A 22,899-nucleotide genomic window follows, 5' to 3' on the forward strand; every position below is an offset into this window, starting at 1 on the left:
CCGTACAAGCAATCGCGTTTTCTTTGCTGACGTGGCTGGTTTTAAAACAATTGCAAATTGGTTATTTTCTATGAATCAGGTGTGTTTTTATTCCAGTTTTAGAGTGTTTCATTCACTCAATAATCTCCCCGGTCCCCCGAGTCTCGACTTTCCAACTCTTATCTTTCAGTCGAACAATCCATCTTTCAATCCCTCTTGCCTCCGTCTATCAATCCATCGTTCAAACATTCTTTAACTCCAGCTAACCATCCATTGCTGGTCCCTCGACCTTTACCTTTCAAAAAGTAACAAACGAACTCCTCAGTCCTCACGATCCTACCCTTTTTGACTTTAGAAACCCATAATTCCCATGGGAAACTTCTCTCACCTGAATAAACCCGTTCGTTCCTCCATCTCAAACCCCTCTCGTCGGTCGTCCTTCCACGTCCCAATCCCCACTTTACACCATTCCCTTCAAACACCCCTGTTCATTCCACAGCCAAAACCATCCCCCCACATCACGAATAGTAATTACCCTATTAGCTAAAGTTCCCTCAGTACCATGACCAGATTCAGCATTATCCAATTACCTCATTACCTGTTGGCTACAATATGCAAAGGATCCCTCAGTGTGTACAAATCATTGTGGAATTAATTAGATTCCTTTCTTTTCTTTCCTGCAAAACTCTCACTCTCACCGCCCCCACCCCCCACCCAATGCCCCCTGCAACCCTATTCAATCCACATCCAAAAAACCATCCCCTCACCACCAAGTCACTAACTACCCTATTAGCTCAGTTCAATGACCCAAATCAATTACCCCATTCACTCATTACTTACATGTTATGATATACAAAGGATCCCTCAGCGTGTGCAAGTCACTGTGTAATTAAATAATAAAAAAATTATTTTCTTCAATCATTTCCAACAAAACTCCCAAATAAAACCTGATCATTGGTACCACTATTGTCGTCATCTTATGAGACAAACAACAGCTGCTCCTGCTCATAGGGAGGAATTTTAAACAAGGAACAAGGAAATTTAAACAATTTTAAACATTATACCAGGAAACCGAGGGGGGGGTGTTATGGGGGAAGAAAAAACAAACAAAAAAACATCCATTTGAAAATAAATAATGGGTTGCTTTACCGAAGCTGTGAAACCAACAATGAACAAATCAAGAAAGGTGTTTACAATCATTAAATATCATACATGGACTACATGATTTAAAAACCTCTGATGGACGCCACCACACCTGGAACAATGGAACGTATGATGTCAAGATGTCCCAGGAAGTAAGGACAGCAGGTTTAAACTTTTCACCCTGATCACCTGAGCTCCATACAAGCAATCACATTCTTCTTGCCCTCATGGCTGTTTTTAAAGTAATTGCCAATTGGTTATTTATATATAATATATGAATCGGGTGTGCTTTAGAAAGCCTGTGCCGATTGACTGATCTGATCTCGCTTTAAAACAAAATTAAAATCATTTTGAATACAAGTTGAAGTTGGAAGTAAAATAACCATTCAATTTGAAAAATTACAGTGTGTCAATGATGTGTACCTCACCTGTAATAATAATAACTCGCCGAAATCCGGTCACAGACGGATTCCGTTCCATGAGCCCAATATGACAACCAGTGGCGGCTCTTGTAAGAGCCAGATCCCAGTCGATGTACTCCATGGCTTTACCTAATGAGGCCTACAAAACGTCCTTGTACACGACATTTTTGGTGTACACTACTCCTTGTGAAGAAGTCCCCCGATTTGTGCACGTGTCTACTTTGACGTACACTGTGTCAAAACTTCTCAGGTCACAGTACCGAGAAAAACGTGACGCAACCGCTTGGAGGAGCACAGAATTGGTCCTTCAGTATTAATATATAGATGCTTCAGAGTTGAAAGTTGACTATTTCCACTTAGTGCGATGCACTCTTACAGGTACGAAGTGTCTTTCAGTCCAGGTCACAGTACCGAGAAAAACGTGACGTGACCCCTAGGAGGAGCATAAAATTGGTCCTTCAGTATTAATATATAGATAATAAATGCGAGTGCGAGTGAATGAGTGAGTGAGTCCTCTACAACTCCAAAAGCATGAAACCCAGCAAGCTGAAACTTTGCATGCAAACTAAAGGCATTCCAAGGAAGTGCAAAAGTGAAAATTGGGTGTTTGGGTTAATTAAAAAACCCCTTTTGAAGATAAGTACCACACTGTCTTCCCTCCACTTCCCCTCATGCTTACCTCCTCCCCTCTCCATCCCTCATGGACATCTTCCGGCAGTCTCCGCGTGCTATATTAACGTACCCCATTTTGGTCAATCATGCACTACCCCCATTCTCCACGTCCCACTGCCAAACACACACACACACACACACACACACACACACACACATACCTGTGTGTGTGTGTGTGTGTGTGTGTGTGTGTGTGTGTGTGTGTGTGTGTGTGTGTGTGTGTGTGTGTGTGTGTGTGTGTGTGTGTGTGTGTGTGTGTATGCACTACCCCCATTCTCCACGTCCCACTGCCAAACACAAGTCGAGAAACCCTTCCTCAACCGCCTCCCCACCCCCCCCATTCTCCTCACTTCCGCCATTCTTCCCCCCCCCATTATACTCACTCCCACCCTTCTCCCCCCATTCTCCTCACTCCCACCCTTGCCCCCCCCATTCCCATAGTGCATAGTGACATTTGGTGAGGTGTTGCTCTCCCTCCCCCCCCACCACATTTCTCAATCTTTCCCCATCCCTTCCCCATCCTCTCTCCTCAATCTCCATCCCCCCTCCTCTGCCCGCTATCCCCCTCCCACCTCAATATTCCATTCAGTGAAGTGACAGGCTGTATTTGCTAATATATGAATATTGAATATGTCATATGTCATGGACCATTACGTATTTTTGGAACCTGCATTAAAAAAAAAAATAATAATTTATTTATTTATAATACCAATACACCGGAATGACCCGACCGTTATAATTGGTATCAAAAAAATAAAATCAATAGCAATGGAGTCTAATACATACACATATATATATAGTAAATAATAACAAATACTAAATAGGCTAATAGACCACTCGTAACAAACGGGCCATTGAGTTGTGAAATGTGGGTTTGATTCCTAACCTGAGCATGAAAATCCACCGTGTGGTCGGGTAATGATGGATCAGTGAACAAGACTTTTATAGATTACATGCTGGCGACAGCGACCACGACACTGTGCCAAAAATACAATGTGCCCAATTCGTGTCCCCAAATTGATCACACGATTAAAACAAAACAAAAACATGGAGAGTGATGTGAAAAAACAAATTCAAGTGGAAATACCTGTACCTGTCCAAATTCTCTCCGACAGCATGATTTTATCATTTCTCCCCCCCAAAAAATAATCATCAATCGCTTTGAGAAGAAAGTGACCCCAGAGGGGGGGGTAGGGGGGAACCATCCCTACTCCCACCTGTCTGACGGTCGACTTGCTCCCCACCTCTTCCCCCTGGGGTCACGACGCGAGCTCATAATGTGCGCAAATTCATGTAATCTGGGTGAGTCCACCGTCCTTTGGATGGAGCATTACACCTCCTGACCCATGGGCTTGCATTTGCTTGAAGACGTTTAAAGACCCCGTAGTATGTTTCCCAAAGAGCAGTTCATTGTGCACAGGACGGGAATCTTACACAGATTAGAAATTGGTGTAACAACTATCGGGGAGAGAGTGACAAACCAAGCAAGTGCATACTATGAGACTGTTTCGGTAACACCGGGGCGTGTGTGTGTGTGTGTGTGTGTGTGTGTGTGTGTGTGTGTGTGTGTGTCAGAGTGTGTGTGTCAGTGTGTGTGTGTCAGTGTGTGTGTGTGTCAGTGTGTGTGTGTGTCAGTGTGTGTGTGTGTCAGTGTGTGTGTGTGTCAGTGTGTGTGTGTGTCAGTGTGTGTGTGTGTGTCAGTGTGTGTGTGTGTGTCAGTGTGTGTGTGTGTCAGTGTGTGTGTGTCAGTGTGTGTGTGTGTGTCAGTGTGTGTGTGTGTGTCAGTGTGTGTGTGTGTCAGTGTGTGTGTGTGTCAGTGTGTGTGTGTGTCAGTGTGTGTGTGTGTCAGTGTGTGTGTGTGTCAGTGTGTGTGTATGTCAGTGTGTGTGTGTGTCAGTGTGTGTACGTCAGTGTGTGTGTCAGTGTGTGTGTCAGTGTGTGTGTCAGTGTGTGGGTGAGTGTGTGTGTGAGTGTGTGTGTGTGTGTGTGTGTGTGTGTGTCAGTGTGTGTGTGTGTCAGTGTGTGTGTGTGTCAGTGTGTGTGTGTGTCAGTGTGTGTGTGTGTCAGTGTGTGTGTGTGTCAGTGTGTGTGTGTGTCAGTGTGTGTGTGTGTGTGTGTCAGTGTGTGTGTGTGTGTGTGTCAGTGTGTGTGTGTGTGTGTGTCAGTGTGTGTGTGTGTGAGTGTGTGTGTGTGTGTCAGTGTGTGTGTGTGTGTCAGTGTGTGTGTGTGTCAGTGTGTGTGTGTGTGTCAGTGTGTGTGTGTGTGTCAGTGTGTGTGTGTGTGAGGTGTGTGTGTCAGTGTGTGTGTGTGTGTCAGTGTGTGTGTGTGTCAGTGTGTGTGTGTGTGTGTCAGTGTGTGTGTGTGTGTGTGTGTCAGTGTGTGTGTGTGTCAGTGTGTGTCAGTGTGTGTGTGTGTGTGTGTGTCAGTGTGTGTGTGTGTCAGTGTGTGTGTGTGTGTCAGTGTGTGTGTGTGTCAGTGTGTGTGTGTGTCAGTGTGTGTGTCAGTGTGTGTGTCAGTGTGTGTGTCAGTGTGTGTGTCAGTGTGTGTGTCAGTGTGTGTGTCAGTGTGTGTGTCAGTGTGTGTGTCAGTGTGTGTGTCAGTGTGTGTGTCAGTGTGTGTGTCAGTGTGTGTGTCAGTGTGTGTGTCAGTGTGTGTGTCAGTGTGTGTGTCAGTGTGTGTGTCAGTGTGTGTGTCAGTGTGTGTGTCAGTGTGTGTGTCAGTGTGTGTGTGTTTACAAAATACACGGAGTAACAGGACATACGGACCCACTCGTGTCGTGCAATGATAACAGAAGTACAACGTCCGCACTTGCACAATGACAATTAAGTAACATACAATTCCTTCATAGCATAAACAAGGTTAATCTCACGAATCTAAACAGATCACAGAGAGTTCAAGCATCCCGTATGTACGTGTACACACGGTACACACGGTACACGCACTACCACAACCACCACCGTGCAGAAAAAAGAAAAAAAAAACACCGCTGAACGACTGCCTCACCTGCCTGAGTCGCGGACGCGGCCGGAGAGAACGTGAAAAACCACCAACAGTGAAACGGGCAACGGAGCTCACAATGTGGAATGTTGGTCGCGTCACGACGCCCTCAGCCAATAAGAATATCATCGCAACGTCAGCGAATCGGTTACGAGGTGACGTCATCACGTAACCCCACCTCTTGTCGTCTTCTTGCTCGTCGTGTCTTGGGGGAGATTTCTTGCGCGTGAACTGCGCGTAGACGTCACAATGGTCGTCACCGGAATGACCTGATGGTTCCAATATTAGCCGTGTGGTACGGATATAAAACCCCGCTCGATTGAATCGGGGGAGGGGGAGTTGCTTGAGGAATGTTACGAAAGGAGTAGCTGTGCAAATGATCTTTGATGCAGGAGGAGACCATTTGGCCCATCATGCCTGCGCTACATCCACGCAACATTATGTCAATCAATCAGTTAATCAACTTCAATTCACAAGGGGGGAGGGGGGTGGTCGAAAAGTGAAGATGAGAACATTGGAGCGGGCACAAACATTCCCAGGGTGGTTCTATATGCTATATATACATGCAGAGCCTTCATACAGCATTCATCCCTCGACTTTTATCACATTTTGTTGTTACAGCCTGAATTTGAACTGGATTCAATTTAAGCTTTTGTCTCTCATCAACACAAAATACCCCGTAATGACAAAGCGGAAAAATGATTTTAGATTTTTTTTTAACAAAATTAAAAATGAAAAGCTGAAATGTCTTGAGTCAATAAGTATTTAACCCCTTTGCTTTGACATTCCAAATTGAGCTCAGGTTCATCCAATTTCCCTTGATCGTCCTCGAGATGTCTCTACAACTTGATTGGAGTCCAGCTGTGGCCAATTCAATTGATTGGACATGATTTAGAAAGAAACACACCTTTCAATATGAGGTCCCACAGTTGATGGTGCACGTCAGAGCAGAAACTCCACCATGAAGTCCAAGGAACTGTCCGTGGAACTCCGAGATAGAATTGTGAGGAGGCAAAGATCTGGGGAAGGATATAAAACAATTTATAGAGTGTTCAAAGTTCCCAAGAGCACAGTGAACATCATCATTAGGAAATGGAAAGAATATGGAGCTACCCAGGCTCGTCCTGGAGCTGGCCATCCGACCAAACTGAACAACTGAGCAAGAAGGACTGGTCAGGAAGGAGAACAAGAACACAATGACCACTTTGACAGAACTACAGAGTTCCTTGACTGAAACGGGAGAACCTGCTATGAGGACAACAGTCTCTGCAGCACTTCACAAATCCAGGCTTTATAGAAAAATGGCCAGACGGAAGCCACTCCTGAGAAAAAGGCACATGACAACACGCTTGGAGTTTCCAAAAAGGCACGTGAAAGACTGAGAACATGAGGCAAAAGGTTCTGTGGTTTGATGAGACGAAAACTGAACTCTTTGGCCTGAATGAAAAGTGCTATGTCTGGCAGAAACTGAGTACATTCCTTCACTCGTCTAACACCATCCTTACCGTGAAGCATGGTGGTGGCAGCATCATGCTTTGGGGATGCTTTTCAGCAACAGGGACTGGGGGACTTGTAAGGATAGAGGGAACAACGAATGGAGCCAAATACAGGCAAATCCTTGAGGAGAACCTGCTTCAGAGTGCAAAAGACCTTAGACTGAGGCAAAGATCTACATTCCAACAGGACAATTAAAAATCACTCATGGAGTGACACTTGGTGAAACCGAACGGCACTCGGTCGAGTGAATACCTCTGCCAGGTTGAATAATTTACATTTTGTACGCCACTGATAGTGGTTGAATCTGGACGTTAGCCCACATCGGTTCGGCTTGTTCTTGTCACCGAACCAACTCTTCCACCTCGTTTTGTCAAAAGTCATCCACAACTTTTAGAGATACCATGCAACACATAGTTTTTGGCTGTATTTATCAATGGTGAAGAATCACTTAAAAAAATTCTCATATCTGGATCCGGATTCAAATCGCCACCAAAGTTGAATCAATTAGTCCTTTTCACACACCCAACCTGTCCACAAAGTTTCTGCAGAATCCATCAATAACCTTTTGAGATATGATATATCGTTTTTAGCCACATCTCTCAATGGTGAAGAATCAGTTAAAAATGAAATAATTCTCGTGTTCAGATCAGGATTTGGATCTTCACCAAATTTGAATCAATTCTCCTCGTGGCACTCCCAATCTGTCCACCAAGTTTTGTGTGAATCCATCCATAACCTTTTGAGATACTGAGCTATATCTCGTTTTTGGCCCCATCTCTCAAAGGTGAAGAATCACTTTTAAATTCTCAGATCCAGATCCGCATTCGGATCTTCACCAAAATTAAGCGTTGCTGCCCTTGGCCGGTCACCCACACACACAAAATTTTAGAACGATTGCTTGAAAACTGTGGCCAAAAATCGTGACAGACAGACAGATAGACAAATAAACCAATGTCACCCGCAGGGTGACCCGTATCTTGCCAAAAGGTGACCACGTGTGACTTCTTTAAGGTCACACTGAGGTGAACAGAGCTGCTATCCACCAGAAGCGACTCCTTGAGGAATATCTGCCTACGAGAGATTCCGATGAGAATTGTTCTACAGAGTAACCATAAAAAATATGCTTTTGCCTCATAACGTCACCCAATGACGTCATAATGTCTCAAGCTTGACATATCTAGAAAGCACTCATCGAGGTGTTCAATTTGAGGTACTACACGATATGGTTCCTAAAACTTGAAAATTTGACCGTGGGGTCAAATATGTTTGACCCAAGGCGCTAACCATGAAGGTCAAGGCCAATCGCCACCAAAAATTAATCAGCTGAGCGCCAGACCATGAACTGTATTCCCATGAAGTTTGAAGACGATCCGATCAAAATTACTCAAAAAATAAGGGTTTCGTCGACTCCCCTGATTTGTGACAAAGTGACCTTGACCTTTGACCTTGACCTTCAAAATTTTGTGCACTGAAAGGGACCTCTATAGGCCTCTGATATGCGAAGTTACAAAAATTTCCAATGATAACTGTGCTCTGCAGAATTTTTTATACGTGATTACAGACAAACAAACAAACAAAAATAAAAACATACAAGCTGATTAACATATCTTGCAAAAACTTCGTTTTGGCAAGATAACAAACAGACAGACAGACTAACGCTACAGACCAACAGACTTGGCTAAAACAACTTTTTGCACTGGAATTTTGCACCCCAAGCAGACAGCCAAAGCAACACTGGAATAGCTTCAGAACAAGAACGTGGAAGTCCTTGAGTGTCCCAGCCAAAGCCCAGACTTGAATCCCATTGAGAATCTGTGGAAAGACTTGAAGATTGCTGTTCACCGATGCTCTCCATCCAACTTGACAGAGCTTGAGCAAATCTGCGAGGAAGAACGGGAGAAAATCCCCAAATCCAGATGTGCAAATCTGATACAGACATACCCAAGAAGACTCGAAGCTGTCATCGCTGCCAAATGCGCTTCTACAAAGTAATGACTCAGGGGTTGAATACTTATTGACGCAAGACATTTCAGCTTTTCACTTTTGATTAATTTGTAAAAATTTCTAAAAACACATTTTCAATTTGTCATAATGGGGTATTTTGTGTAGATCGGTGATAAAATATATTTTTTTTATTCCATTAGAAATTCAGGCTCCAATACAACAAAATGTGACGAAAGTTGAGGGGTGTGAATACTTTCTGAAGGCACTGTATGTATAAAAGTTGATGAGCCTGGAATTAAGGCGCAGGTTGAGTCCCCAAAACAACAAATGCTACACCACCTGTTTATAAAAAGCATCGTCTGTCTGTCACACGAACACATTGTCTCTGCCCTGCTGATCACCTGTTAGGAGGTGAGGTTGCAGTCAGGAGGGATAAATTACACAAAAGGAGCAACACTGACCCTTTATGCGACATGATTCTGACGTCATGCACCTAAGTTATGCCAACACATCACCTCCAAACTAAGATGGCGTCCATGTGGCACCTAGCTCTTTGAACACCGAGATTTATGGTCACAGCTCACAAACTAGAATGGCACTCGGAAGACTGCAAACCTCCGTCAGGCTGAACAGTTTACTTTTTGTATCCCACTGATAGGCCGCATTGGATCCACACCTCAAAAATCGAATCGGCTTGTTCTTATCACGTAACAACTCGTCCACCACAATTTGTCATAACTCGTCAACAACTTTTTGAAATATCGTGCTCTGTATCGTTTTTGGCCCCATCTCTCAACAGTGAAGAATCATTAAAAAAAAATTAAAAATTTCTCGTATCCAGATCCGGATTTGGATCTTCAACATAATCGAACCAATACATCCTTGACACACACCCAAACTGTCCACCAAATTTCGTCCGAATCCGTCCATAACATTTTAAGGTATCCTGTTCACAGACAGGCAAACAGACAGACAGACAGACAAAGGGCTGAAAACATAATCCCTGCCCACCTTTGAAAGCAGAACCTCCAATCTATATTGCACGCTTATTATTGGCTCATCAGGACGACATTGTCAGGTCAGGTTAGATCTGTGACCTGCTACAGGTACCATGTAAACCTGTACTAACCTGTTCCATGGTCGGGTTGTCGGCAACTAAACCGTCTCCCCAACCAGGTTTTCTGGTGAGAAGGGTGTTTGGATATGAACACCCAACAGGATTAAAAACAAAACCTGTCAAAGGGTGGAGGAGCTCCTTGTGAGCTAACGGCCATCCATAAGTAGTGCCCAACTGTGTCTGCAGACGTCCTCCTGCAGTTGGGTTACTTTTTATTAGGAGGTTGGTGGCAGGATTTGCACTCCAGCCACCGTAAAACCCTTCATTCCGCAAAACGCAAAAACGCAAAAAAATCTGAAAACCCACTCTGTGGGAGTACCTCCTGTGCAGCTTCCCTTCGCAGGGCAGCTCACCGGATGATAGGATTGGGGCAAAGCCTTCGGGACTCCCAAACCTTGATGAAAGGAGGGAAACCACGGGGTAACATCACTGGGTCAGATTGCGGGAGAGTGTGTCGGAGTGGTGCTGAGGTGTCGTCCACCAGACGGCGGTCTCCTTGGGTTAACCTGAGGCGGTCCCTTCGGGTGGGTGCCTGGAATGTCGTATCCCTAAGAAAGGATGATCACCTGTCTCTGTTATCATCTGAGCTCAAGCATTTGGACATTGGTATTGCAGCTCTCTCTGAGGTTCAGAGACCGGATTGCGGCGAGATAATGGTGGGTGGTTACACCTACTATTGGTCTGGTCGCTCTGATGGTTACCATACCCAAGGAGTTGCTGTAGCTGTGTCCAATAAGCTGACCCCAATGATAATTGAGGTAACACCGGTCAACGAGCGTATTATGAGATTAAGGATTCGTCACTCGTTAGGTGTCATTTCCCTGGCCTCTGTTTATGCTCCGACTGAGGTGAGTGATCTCACCGTGAAGGATGCATTCTACGCCGCGCTCGAGTCTGTGGTTGATCAGTGCCCCAGACGAGATGCACTTCTAGTCTTGGAGGATTTCAATGCATCGACTGGAACTGATTTGGATGGTCATGAGACATGTGTTGGTCCCCATGGGTCAGGAACGATGAACCAGAATAGCACTAAGTTCCTTGACTTTGCAAGAAGTCATGGACTTAGGGTGGCTGGTTCATGGTTTCAGCGCCCACAAGCTCATCGCTGGACTTGGTATTCCAACGCTGGCGGTGTGGCAAAGGAGATTGACCATGTCCTCGTTGACGGTCGCTGGAGGATGATCCAGAACTGCAGGGTCTACCGGAGTGCTCAGTCCCTCAATACTGACCACAGGCTTGTTGTAGCAACTCTAAAGCTGCACCTTAAATCCTGGAGAATGGTACCATCCCAGCCTAGGCTGGATGTTGGCAAGCTCAAGGATGAGAGAGTAGCTGAGGAGTTTGCAAACAGGCTGAGTGGATATTTGGGGGGTCTGGGTGCTTTGGTAGGTCCTGAAGAGATGTGGAGTGCCTTTAAGACCACCGTTCTTGATGTTGCCGGTGGATATCTTGGAACTTACCCTCGGTCAAAGAAGAATTTTGTCTCTCAAGGGACACTGGATACCATTGACCAGAGTCGCAGGGCCACGCTGAATGGCAGAGCTGAGCTGTTCAGGGAGCTGAGGCGTAAAACTGTACGTGCACTGAGGGTGGACAAAGAGGCCTATGTGCGAGGAATCTGTGAGGGGGTAGAGCATCACCTGTGGACAGGTGATTCTCGTCCTGCTTACAGGGGAATTCGCACATTGCGTTCATCCAAGCCCATCCCTCGGAGCACTGCAGTTAGAGCAGACAGTGGTAGGCTCTTGACAGAGGAGTCTGAAGTGAAGGTCCGCTGGGCCGGTTACTTTGAGCGGTTGTACCAGGCTGATCTCCCAGCTGTCGAGTTGGACGTCAAGGGTGTTACAATCCCTGTTGCTGACCCTCCAATCAACTGTGGTCCACCTTCGCTTGTGGAAACACGGGTTGCGGTGAACCGGTTTAAACAGGGTAAAGATCCAGGGATCTGTGGCATCCATGCTGAACTTCTCAAGGCTGGTGGAAATGCTGCACTCGTGTCGTTGCATGCAGTTCTATGCTTTGCCTGGAACACAAACATCATCCCAACTGATTGGAAGAGGGGCCTTGTTGTCCCTCTCTGGAAAGGGAAGGGTGATCGCCAAGACTGCAACAACTACCGAGGGGTGACGCTGCTCTCAGTGCCGGGCAAGGTCTTTGCTCGGATAATTCTTGATAGGGTTCGCCACCATCTGCTTGAGCACCAGCGTCCAGAGCAGTCAGGCTTTACACCAAAGAGGTCAACGATTGACCGTTTCCTTGCTCCTCGGGTCCTCACCGAACGCAGACGAGAGTTTTGGCAGGGGATGCTCGCAGCCTTTGTTGATCTCTGTAAAGCGTTTGATTGAGTGAATCGGGATGTCCTCTGGAGGATTCTTGGTCTTCGTGGGGTGCCACCAAAACTGATCGATCTGATGTCTGAACTCTACTCTGGTACTGAGAGTGCTGTGAAGTGTGGTGGTACCATTTCTGACTTATTTCCAGTTATTACTGGAGTTTGTCAGGGGTGTGTACTGGCCCCCACACTTTTCAGCACTTGTATGGACTGGATTTTAGGGAGGGTGTCGAAAAGATCAAGCTGCGGTGCATTGTTTGGGAATGTCAAGATCTCGGACCTCGTTTTCGCAGATGATGCAGTCATCTTTGCGGAGACTGCAGATATCCTTTTGGGGGCCCTCGAGGTGCTGAATGAGGAGTCGGAGCCGCTGGGATTACGGGTTTCTTGGGTCAAAACTAAGATCCAGGCTTTCAATGACATCTTGGATGCTGCTGTTCTGTCTGTGTCTGTTTGTGGTGAGGATGTTGAGGTCATGGAGAGATTCACTTACCTTGGCAGTGATATTCATGTCTCTGCTGGCTGTGAGTCAGACGTCAATAGACGTCTGGGTCGGGCCTGCGGAGTCATGGATTCACTGGATCATGGGGTGTGGCACTGCCGGTACCTGTGCAGGAGGACGAAAGTCCGAGTCTTCAGGTCCTTGGTGCTTCCAGTCTTGCTCTATATATGCGAGACTTGGACTCTGACCAAGGATCTGAGACGGAGACTTAATTCCTTTTGGTATCAGGTCTCTCCGGAGAATCCTTGGCTATCGCTGGTCAGATTTTGTGTCCAATGAGCGGTTTCTGAGAGAGACTCAAATGAGATTTGTTACCTGCATGGTCCGAGCGTCAGTTGCGGCTGTATGGACATGTGGCTCGTTTTCCTGACACTGATCCTGCTCACCAGATTCTCTCAGCGAGGGAGTCTCGTCAGTGGAGGAGGCCAATGGGCCGACCACGTGCCTCGTGGTTGCAGCAGGTTGACCAGCATCTCAAGGAAATGGGGATGGGCCTGGCATCTGCCTGGGGGAAGGCCAGACGGAGGCCCCTGGAGTACCGGCGGAAAGTGGACGCAGCGACGCGCTGTTCTGGCACATGCTCCCATACCTGACCTGAACAACAACGTGAGTAAGACTTAGAGATCCTCCACGAGGATCTAAAAATCGAACTCACTAACTTGATGAGGCCATCAGACACAACTTTATATTGGTCTTCAAAGACCTGAGTGCCAAACAGACGCAATCCCAGCTGATAAAATGGGGAAGGCTTATTGCTGTTGTTGGGTTTGTTTCTACAATTTGTGCCCCCAATTTTAATAGTAGGTCAGAGTTTATTATATCCATAGGAACACTAAACCATCATTTAGAAAAAGAAAAAAATATATTCCTGCACTCCCTACACTCCTAATTTTCGAGCTGTATCTCGGAGCCAGCAGGGCCCGGTGTAGCAGACCAGATTAAACCCCCGCCAAACTATATCGAGGTATAGTCTGGTCTCGGCCAAAATATACCCCGGGGTAGTCTGTATTTCAATGTCGAGAGTTTCTTTCCATCATAATTTAATAACCCCTCGGGCTGTTAGGCTTAGGGTTAGGGTTAGGGTTTGGCTCATGATTCATTGAAGTCTGCACTTGATTAGTTTGCAATGGCATTCAAGCAATTAAAATTGTGTATTGTAGTGGATAAGGTAGTGTCATCAGAGTGTGAAATAAAATCAAAAACTTAATGCTGTATCCTTGAATATTTTGAGTGCCTGAGTGTGGGGATATAAGCTGGCCTTGGGGGGTATGAAATAGCCTAGCCTAAATAATACCCCGGGGTATAAACTGGACAAGCCCAGAATATACCCGGGGTATAAAACAGGCAAGCTCACTTTAACCCTGGCTATAGTCTGGGCAGGGGGTATATCTTGGCCTGTTACACCGGAATTAAATTTTGCATCAATAATGTGAATAGAAAGTTTGTGGGGTTGCCATGTTTTTTTAATCTTGACCGAAATTTAAGGTCATGACCTAATTATCGACATTTTAACATTTTTCACCGTAACTCGACTAAGGATTGTCCAATTGGAATGAAATTACCCTCTCTCGATAACCTCGGCCCCAGAGGAAGGTGCACTTACATTCAAGTTACATCCAATTTACATCATACCCCTCCGGGTTAAAGGTGAAGGTCAAATGGCGGTCTGAAAATAATAAAATGCCATTGCTCAATTTTGCCAATGTGGCATCTTGACATTTTGCAAATGTGAAATCCACCCTGGCCTTCCAGGATGTTCTTGCATCACAATAATGGACCTGCACTGAAAGTGTGCACCTGATATTTGTTTCCTGTCTTTGACCTACTTTTTCGGATTGGAACCTCCTGAACAAAAAACACCTTTTTGATCATAAACTGAATAATTTTCCGCCGATTTTAATGACGTTGAGTTTTTTGGATGGAGTACACATAGGGACACATATTCATTATTTGGATACTATCCCTAAATGTTGAAAGTCAAAGTCATATAGTGGTCCAAAAAAAATCTGGCCATCATTGCATCATGGGCCAAGGTAAGTCGTGGGGCGATTGCTTTGTAATCACAGTAGATTTTAAATTTATGCACACACTATCAGCGTGTGTGTGTGTGTGTGTCATATATATATATATATATATATATATATATATATATATATATATATATATATTGTTACAGATTCGCGCCCGCCGGCGTGCTGACGGCCACGTAACTCGAATCGCGGCACGTCGCCCACCGGACGGACAATCCAGTCGTGACCCTCTCGGACTAACGTCGGGAACCAGTCACGGGTGGACCTTTCGGTCTCACCGCAATCGAGCCAATCGGCCCCCGCGTGGGATAGGGTTGCTCGCCAAATTCGACCTACCTAAGTACCCACACGGAGGGTAGACCGGGCGATCGCACCTCGCCGCAGGTCGACTTCGGACACGGGCCACTTAAGCGACCCGTTCCGTACTATCGGGATAACCGAGCGGTGTTATTCGTCGACCTCGACGGTTCGATTAATTATCGGGCGTATTCAGCCCACTACCAACCCTTTACGTGAAGCAAGATGAGGATTCAATGAAAGAAATGACGAAGCGAAGCGGGAAACAGTTCAACACAAAGCACATTTATTCGCGATGAACGGAAAGCACACATATTCAATTCCACCAAAAGCACATAGAAAAGGAAGAGAAACACAATGCAATTTTACACAAAAAGCAAATGCGACAATGCAGATCTAATACCGATTACGCGAGCACACGGCAACACTTATACAATTTTACTTCACAGACGGCGCCGACAACACATATCCAAAACCAAGAAAAAGAACACCCTCAAGGATGAGGCGGGCCTGAGGCCGAGACCGGGTCGCGCCTACCCGTCTGGTGATGAGACGCGGTGCGGCGATGGTGCCTCAACTCCGCGGGCCTCGCGGGCAGTGTCTGGTAGGGGGTGGGAAAGGGGCCCCCTTGGTCGCACTATCTCAGCGCGGGGGGGGGAAACAGGAGGGGGTTGCTGATGCTCGGGGGAAAGGAGGATTTTTACTCTGCCTCGAGTCCCGCGACGAGCGTCTCCACCTCGACCAGGTCGCGCCGTCGGCCTCCTTGGTGTGCAGCTCCCGGCACGACGCGAGCACCCCCTCGTCTGCCCTCGCCGCCTCTCCACAGCTCCGTCCTCTTCGCTCCGACTCCAACGCACACGACGACGACGACGACGACCAACTCCTTCTTGCTTCTTCTTCCCAACTCCACCGACTGCGAAGTCTTAACTCAACTTGACTGAGGAACGCGGTCGCTTATATAAGCCCCGTGGCTTCGCTCTCTCATCTTTGACCCCCTGCCTTCGACCTTTCACCTCGCTCCCCATTGACCCGAGAAAAAGTGGGCGTGAATGCATTTTGATCCATAAATTTGCATATAGCGATCGCCCTCCAACGCCCTGGAGGCGGGGCCAAATCGCCCCTCGCTCACCGATTGGACGGCACAAAAGTGGGCGTGTGTCGTTTTTGATCCGTTTTTGGAGCGGAAAATCCGTGGTTTTGTACACGCTGTTCGGCGCGCGCCCTGCACGAGTCCAACACCGGTACCCACAAGCGGCGCAAGAACGGTGGCGATGCGACGGTTGCGAGGTGTGACGTGAAGCGGCGCCGCGGTGGGTGGTTGATGTTGTGGTTGGTGGTGGTAACAATGGCGGTTGGTCCAAAATAAAGATAGTAAAAGAAAAACGGCTATCCTGAAGAGTCGCAGCACGCATAAATGACATGTATTCCCACTAGACAACGGGTTTGGGCCTAACTACACATATACTTACCGAGATATCTCACCTAAGGGACCTGAATGGTGGTTTGCGAATTTGGTAACCACAACAATATATATAAGCAAATACAACCCGTTAATTTTTTTGGGAATCGGCAGGTTGGAGTCGGTGTGATGACCAACTACAGCACTGACTGTATACAGCCCAGAAACCTTGAGTAGCTTTCACCGAAAAATAACGTTACATATATAAAGACGTTTCAGGAATATGTTCACAAACATTATTCTTTATAAACACCTGTGTGTGATGGGTGGAAAAACAAGCTCGAATGAGCTATGATCCTCGTCCTCTTAATGATGACGTCATAAAAACGTATATGACGTCATTGTGATGTATCAGGTTTGCGATAAATTATCTGTGCTAATGCCCGACTTGAACAAAATTCAAACAGCTTGCCTAGTTTCGGAGATAATGGTATCGGCGATTTCCATTTGCGCGATATTATGACGTCAACTTTTTTTCTAGGAAGAATTTCCAAAATCAGAGATGGTTACTGCCTGCGCGTGGGCTTTCTGCATATACATGGCAAGTTTCACGAAGATCCGATGAAAACTCTGGGTTGTGAAACAAAAAATGTCAAAAAATAGGAATGACGTCATAAAAATTGATATGACGTCATAGTGATGTATCATATGTGCGGTAATTCATCTCTGCTAATGCCCTGTTTGATTCCCGCAAACAGAATTCAAAAAGCTTGCCTAGTCTCAGAGATAATTTTTAGGAGATTTCCATTAGCGGAGATATTTAGTCCGTGAGCTAGACAAAAATTCAGTATCAAATTTGGGGCAAAGGGAGACCTAACTTTTTTGGTGAGAAATAACCTATATTTCACGAAAATGTTTGCTGGCCCATCATCCATGTTTGTTTTCGGCGTTATCCGCTAGGGGGCGCTCTTTGGGGGTCAAACGAACTGATTTTTTTTTCTTTGCAGGTTTGCGAAGTAAAATGTATATATTATCTAACTGTCAAGATCAATTTGTGTTTTGATGACAATAACATGGTGTAATTCCGTTATATATGTAATTTATTTAATGATAATGAACTACTTTTTCAATCTTCAAACGCGATTTTCTCCAATATCTTGAAAATCAACGAGACCGACTTTGCAGAAGTTCGACTGGAGCCCATACGAGTCGGCATTTTCTCGATTCGCAAACTGCAATGGGAAGAGGCAAGTCTGTGCCAAATAAAAGTGCCGTTGATTGCAGTCAGCATAGAAAATGTCACGCCTACATCACAATATGTTAAAGCATACTGCCGCTGTCCAATATTATTATTATGATTTATTGACCACCATCACATACAGAGGGTAAAGCATGAAAGTATACACATCTTTAATAAGGTTTTCCTTGCTAGCAGAACATGCTAACAAATGCCTCCAGTTCTTTATTCTATGTGTTGGGATGATAACCGAAAACAGGACTCCTTGAGATGAACCACGCTTTACTCGTTCTGCATTCTTGATGGAGAAATCCCGATAGACATCGAAGACTACGTCTATGCGTTTGCTGCCTGGGTAGGTCTGCAAGACAGTTTGGAACAGCTCCTCGGAAACTTCTGCAAATGTTCGGTTGTCACCACTCATCTTATGGACCAGGGCCATGCCGTCAATGATAGAAGCACTTGGTAACGCAACGTCATTTGCAGGATATATATATATATATATATATATATATATATATATATATATATATATATATATATATATATATATATATATATATATATACATATTGTCGCGAATTCGCACCCGCCGGCGTGCAAGCGGCCACGTAACTCAAATCGCGGCACGTCGCCCACCGGACGAACAATTCTGTCGTGACCCTCTCGGACTAACGCCGGGAACAAGTCACGGGTGGGCCTTTCGGCCTCACCATGATCGTGCCAATCGGCCCCCCGCGTGGGATAGGGTTGTTCGCCAAATTCGACCGACCTAAGTACCCACACGGAGGGTAGACCGGGCATTCGCACCTCGACGCAGGTCGACTCTGGACACGGGCCACTAAAGCGACCTGTTCCGTACTATCGGGATAACCGAGCGGTGTTAACGTCGGCCTCGACGGTTCCGATTAATTATCGGGTGTATTAAGCCCACTACCAACCTTTTACGTGAAGCAAGATGGAGATTCAATTAAAGAAAAGACGAAGCGAAACGGGAAAAACAGTTCAACATAATTCACATTTATTCCGCGGCACACAGAGAGCACACATATACAATTACAACAATTATGCACCAAAAGCAATTGCAACAAAAGAAACACAACAATGCAGAGATACTACCGACTACGCGAGCACACGGCAACACTTACACAGTTTTACTTTACAAACGGCGCCGACAACACATCTACTCAAAAGCAAAAGAAAAGGGCCACCCTCAAAGACAAGGGGGCAGACGGGGCCTGTGGGCCGCGAGACCGGGTGGAGCCTACCCGTGGCTTGTGATGAGCCGCAAATGTGGCGGCGGTGCCCCGAATCCACGCTCATTCACAGGTTTCGTTGGCACTGCTTGGAGTGGGGTGGGAACGGGGCCCCCTTTTCGCACTATCTCAGCGCGGGGGGGGGGGGGAAGGGGGGAATTGTTGATGCTCTGGGGAAAGAGGATAGCTGGCTTGCTTGGGTCCCACGACAAGCGACTCCACTGCGACCTCGACCGCGCTCCCGGCTTCCCCTCTCTGCAGCTCCCCGACAGACTCCGAACCCCGACAGACTCCGACCTCCGACAGACTGACTCTCCTCCAGACCCGACTTGACTGCTGCTGCCACACTCTGCCGCTGCCACACTTCTCCAACTCGCCTTGACTCTTCTCCAACTCCCTTGACCGAAAAACTCACTGAATTCGCCCCGCGCTCGGCGCTTTATAGTGGTGTAGGAGATCCCATATGCAAATTTCTGGATCAGAACGAGCTCGGGGGTGGAGCCACGCTCGCCCATTGGACGGAGAAAAAGGGGCGTGAATCTCCCCTGATCCTCGAATTTGCATATATCGATTCTACTCCGACACGCCTGGAGGCGGGGCCAAATCGCCCCGCGCTTGCTGATTGGACGGATCAGAAGTGGCGTGTATCATTCCTGATCCGACTTCTCCTCGGAAAGGCCGCACTTTGTACCCGCGGCTCGGCGCACGCCCTGTACGAGTCCAGGACAGCCTGACGCTCGGTGCCCACAAGCGGTGCGGGAATGGCCGCAGAAGGAGAGGCGAAGGTGGTGGAGGGTCCAAAGTGCTGGTCCATGGCCACGGTGACGCTTGGAATGGCGGTGATGCGATGTTTGCGGGAGCGAGCTGTGAAGGTAAAGGTCGTGGCTGTTGGCGTTGTTGTTGTTGTGAAGCGGCGTTGTGGTTGGTGGTTGTTGTGTGATGGCGGTTGAGACGTGGTTGGTTCAAAATAAAGATAAAACAGAAAAACGGCTATCTTAAAGGGTCGCAGCCCGAATGAATCACATTTATTCCCTCGAAACAACGGGTTTGGGCTAACTACACATGTACTTACAGAGATATCTCACCTACAGGACCTGAATGGTGGTTTGTGAATATATATATATATATATATATATATATATATATATATATATATATATATATATATATATATATATATATATATATACATACACACAGTGGGGAGAACAAGTATTTGATACATTGTTGATTTTGCAGGTTTTCCCACTTCCAAAGCACGTAGAGGTCTGTAATTTTTATCATAGGTACACTTCAACTGTGAAAGACGGAATCTAAAACAAAAATCCTGAAAATCACATTGTATGATTTTAAAATATTTAATTTGCATTTTATTGCATGAAATAAGTATTTGATACATCAGAAAAACAGAACTTAATATTTGATACAGAAACCTTTGTTTGCAATTACAGAGATCAGACGTTTCTGTAGTTCTTAACCAGGTTTGCACAGACTGCAGCAGCGATTTTGGCCCACTCCTCCATACAGATCTTCTCCAGATCCTTCAGGTTTCGGGGCTGTCGCTGGGCAACACAGACTTTCAGCTCCCTCCAAAGATTTTCTATTGGGTTCAGGTCTGGAGACCAGCTAGGTCACTCCAGGACCTTGAGATGCTTCTTACAGAGCCACTCCTTAGTTGCCCTGGCTGTGTTTTCGGGTCGTTGTCATGCTGGAAGACCCAGCCACGCCCATCTTCAATGCTCTTGTTGAGGGAAGGAGGTTGTTGGAAAAGATCTCGTGATACATGGCCCCAACCATCCTCCCCTCAATACGGTGCAGTTGTCCTGTCCCCTTTGCAGAAAAGCATCCCCAAAGAATGATGTTTCCACCTCCATGCTTCACGGTTGGGATGGTGTTCTTGGGGTTGTACTCATCCTTCTTCTTCCTCCAAACACGGCGAGTGGAGTTTGAACCAAAAAGCTCTATTTTGGTCTCATCAGACCACATGACCTTCTCCCATTCCTCCTCTGGATCATCCAGATGGTCATTGGCAAACTTCAGACGGGCCTGGACATGCGCTGGCTTGAGCAGAGGGACCTTGCGTGCGCTGCACGATTTTAATCCATGACGGCGTAGTGTGTTACTTATGGTTTTCTTTGATACTGTGGTCCCAGCTCTCTTCAGGTCATTGACCAGGTCCTGCTATGTAGTTCTGAGCTGATCCCTCACCTTTCTCATGATCATTGAGGCTCCACGAGGTGAGATCTTGCATGGAGCCCCAGACCGAGGGAGATTGACTGTTATCTTGAACTTCTTCCATTTTCTAATAATTGCGCCAACAGTTGTTGCATTCTCACCAAGCTGCTTGCCTATTGTCCTGTCGCCCATCCCAGCCTTGTGCAAGTCTACAATTTTGTCCCTGATGTCCTTAGACAACTCTCTGGTCTTGCCCATTGTGGAGAGGTTGGAGTCTGATTGATTGAGTGTAGACAGCTGTCTTTTATGCAGATAACGAGTTCAAACAGGTGCATTTAATACAGGTAATGAGTGAAGAATGGGAGGGCTTCTTAAAGACAAAACTAACAAATCTGTGAGAGCCGGAATTCTTCCTGGTTGGTAGGTGATCAAATACTTATTTCATGCAATAAAATGCAAATTAATTATTTTAAAATCATACAATGTGATTTTCAGGATTTTTGTTTTAGATTCTGTCTTTCACAGTTGAATTGTATCTATCATAAAAATTACAGACCTCTTCGTGCTTTGTAAGTGGGAAAACCTGCAAAATCGGCAGTGTATCAAATACTTGTTCTCCCCACTGTATATATATATTATATATATATATATATATATATATATATATATATATATATATATATATATATATATATATATATATATATATATATATATATATATATATATATATATATATATATATATATATATATATATATATATATATATATATATATATATATATATATATATATATATATATATATATATATATATATATATATATATATATATATATATATATATATATAGATATATATATATATATATATATATATATATATATATATATATATATATATATATATATATATATATATATATATATATATATATATATATATATATATATATATATATATATATATATATATATATATATATATATATATATATATATATATATATATATATATATATATATATATATATATATATATATATATATATATATATATATATATATATATATATATATATATATATATATATATATATATATATATATATATATATATATATATATATATGTATCAATATCAACTCACTCTCGCCAGATTCCAATTTCCGACAATATTTCTACTTACAAACTAGCAAGAATATTAGAAAGATGTATATATTTTGGTGTAAAACAAACTTGACAAAACGGATATTAGCTGCGTGCAGTGAAATAAGAGAAAATCGCATTTAAACGTTTGAAATTCAATTCATTTGCAGTTAATTTCCACTCTAAATTTAAGGATTTATCGACTTTATAATAGGAAATCACCTCAGTCGAGCATTGGATAAGATGCAGAATATGAATAGACGTAAAATACCGCGAAAAAAGGAATTGTTATTTTTACACCCCACTAGCGCCCCCTACCGGATATCGCTTAAAAACGAACCTGCATGAAGGGCCAGCAAGCGATTTCCGAAACTAAACATTATGACCTACCAAAAAAATGACATGCCGCTTTGCCCCTCGTTTGGTACCAATCTCTGAAATTTGGGGGTCCAGCTCACGGACTAATTTTGACGTCATAACTTTTTTTTCTCGGAAGAATTTTCAAAATCGGAGATGGTTACTGTCTGCACAGGGTATTTTTACATATATATGCCAAGTTTCAGGAGGTTTCGATGAAAACTGTGGGCTGTGAAACAAAAAAGTCCACAAGAACAACAACGTGAGTAAGACTTAGAGATCCTCCACGAGAATCTAAAAATTGGCTTGGTAATTTAGAAAAGCCCTGACCTAAATCCAATCAAAAATCTGTGGCATGACTTGAAGATTGCTGTCCATCAAGGCTCCCCATGC

The 22,899-nt window shown here is 44.9% G+C and overlaps 1 protein-coding gene across 6 annotated transcripts in view; it reads right to left on the reverse strand.

The window, feature by feature from the left end:
* Positions 1-5,358, reverse strand: part of LOC147030249 (histone deacetylase 4-like) — a 168,574-nt gene extending 163,216 nt beyond the window's left edge. For 5 of the 6 annotated variants that reach the window (XR_015056279.1, XR_015056278.1, XM_085874116.1 and 2 more), the window contains exon 1: positions 5,220-5,358. The gene's annotated coding sequence lies outside the window, so the exon portion shown is untranslated. The remainder of the gene's footprint in view (positions 1-5,219) is intronic. The other variant, XM_085874117.1, reaches the window with a different exon arrangement.
* Between the last annotated feature and the right edge of the window lie 17,541 nt (positions 5,359-22,899).

The sequence above is a fragment of the Eptatretus burgeri genome, chromosome 3 (assembly GCF_056783735.1).
Source record: "Eptatretus burgeri isolate ZD-2024b chromosome 3, Ebu_testis_v1, whole genome shotgun sequence".
NCBI lineage: Eukaryota > Metazoa > Chordata > Myxini > Myxiniformes > Myxinidae > Eptatretus > Eptatretus burgeri.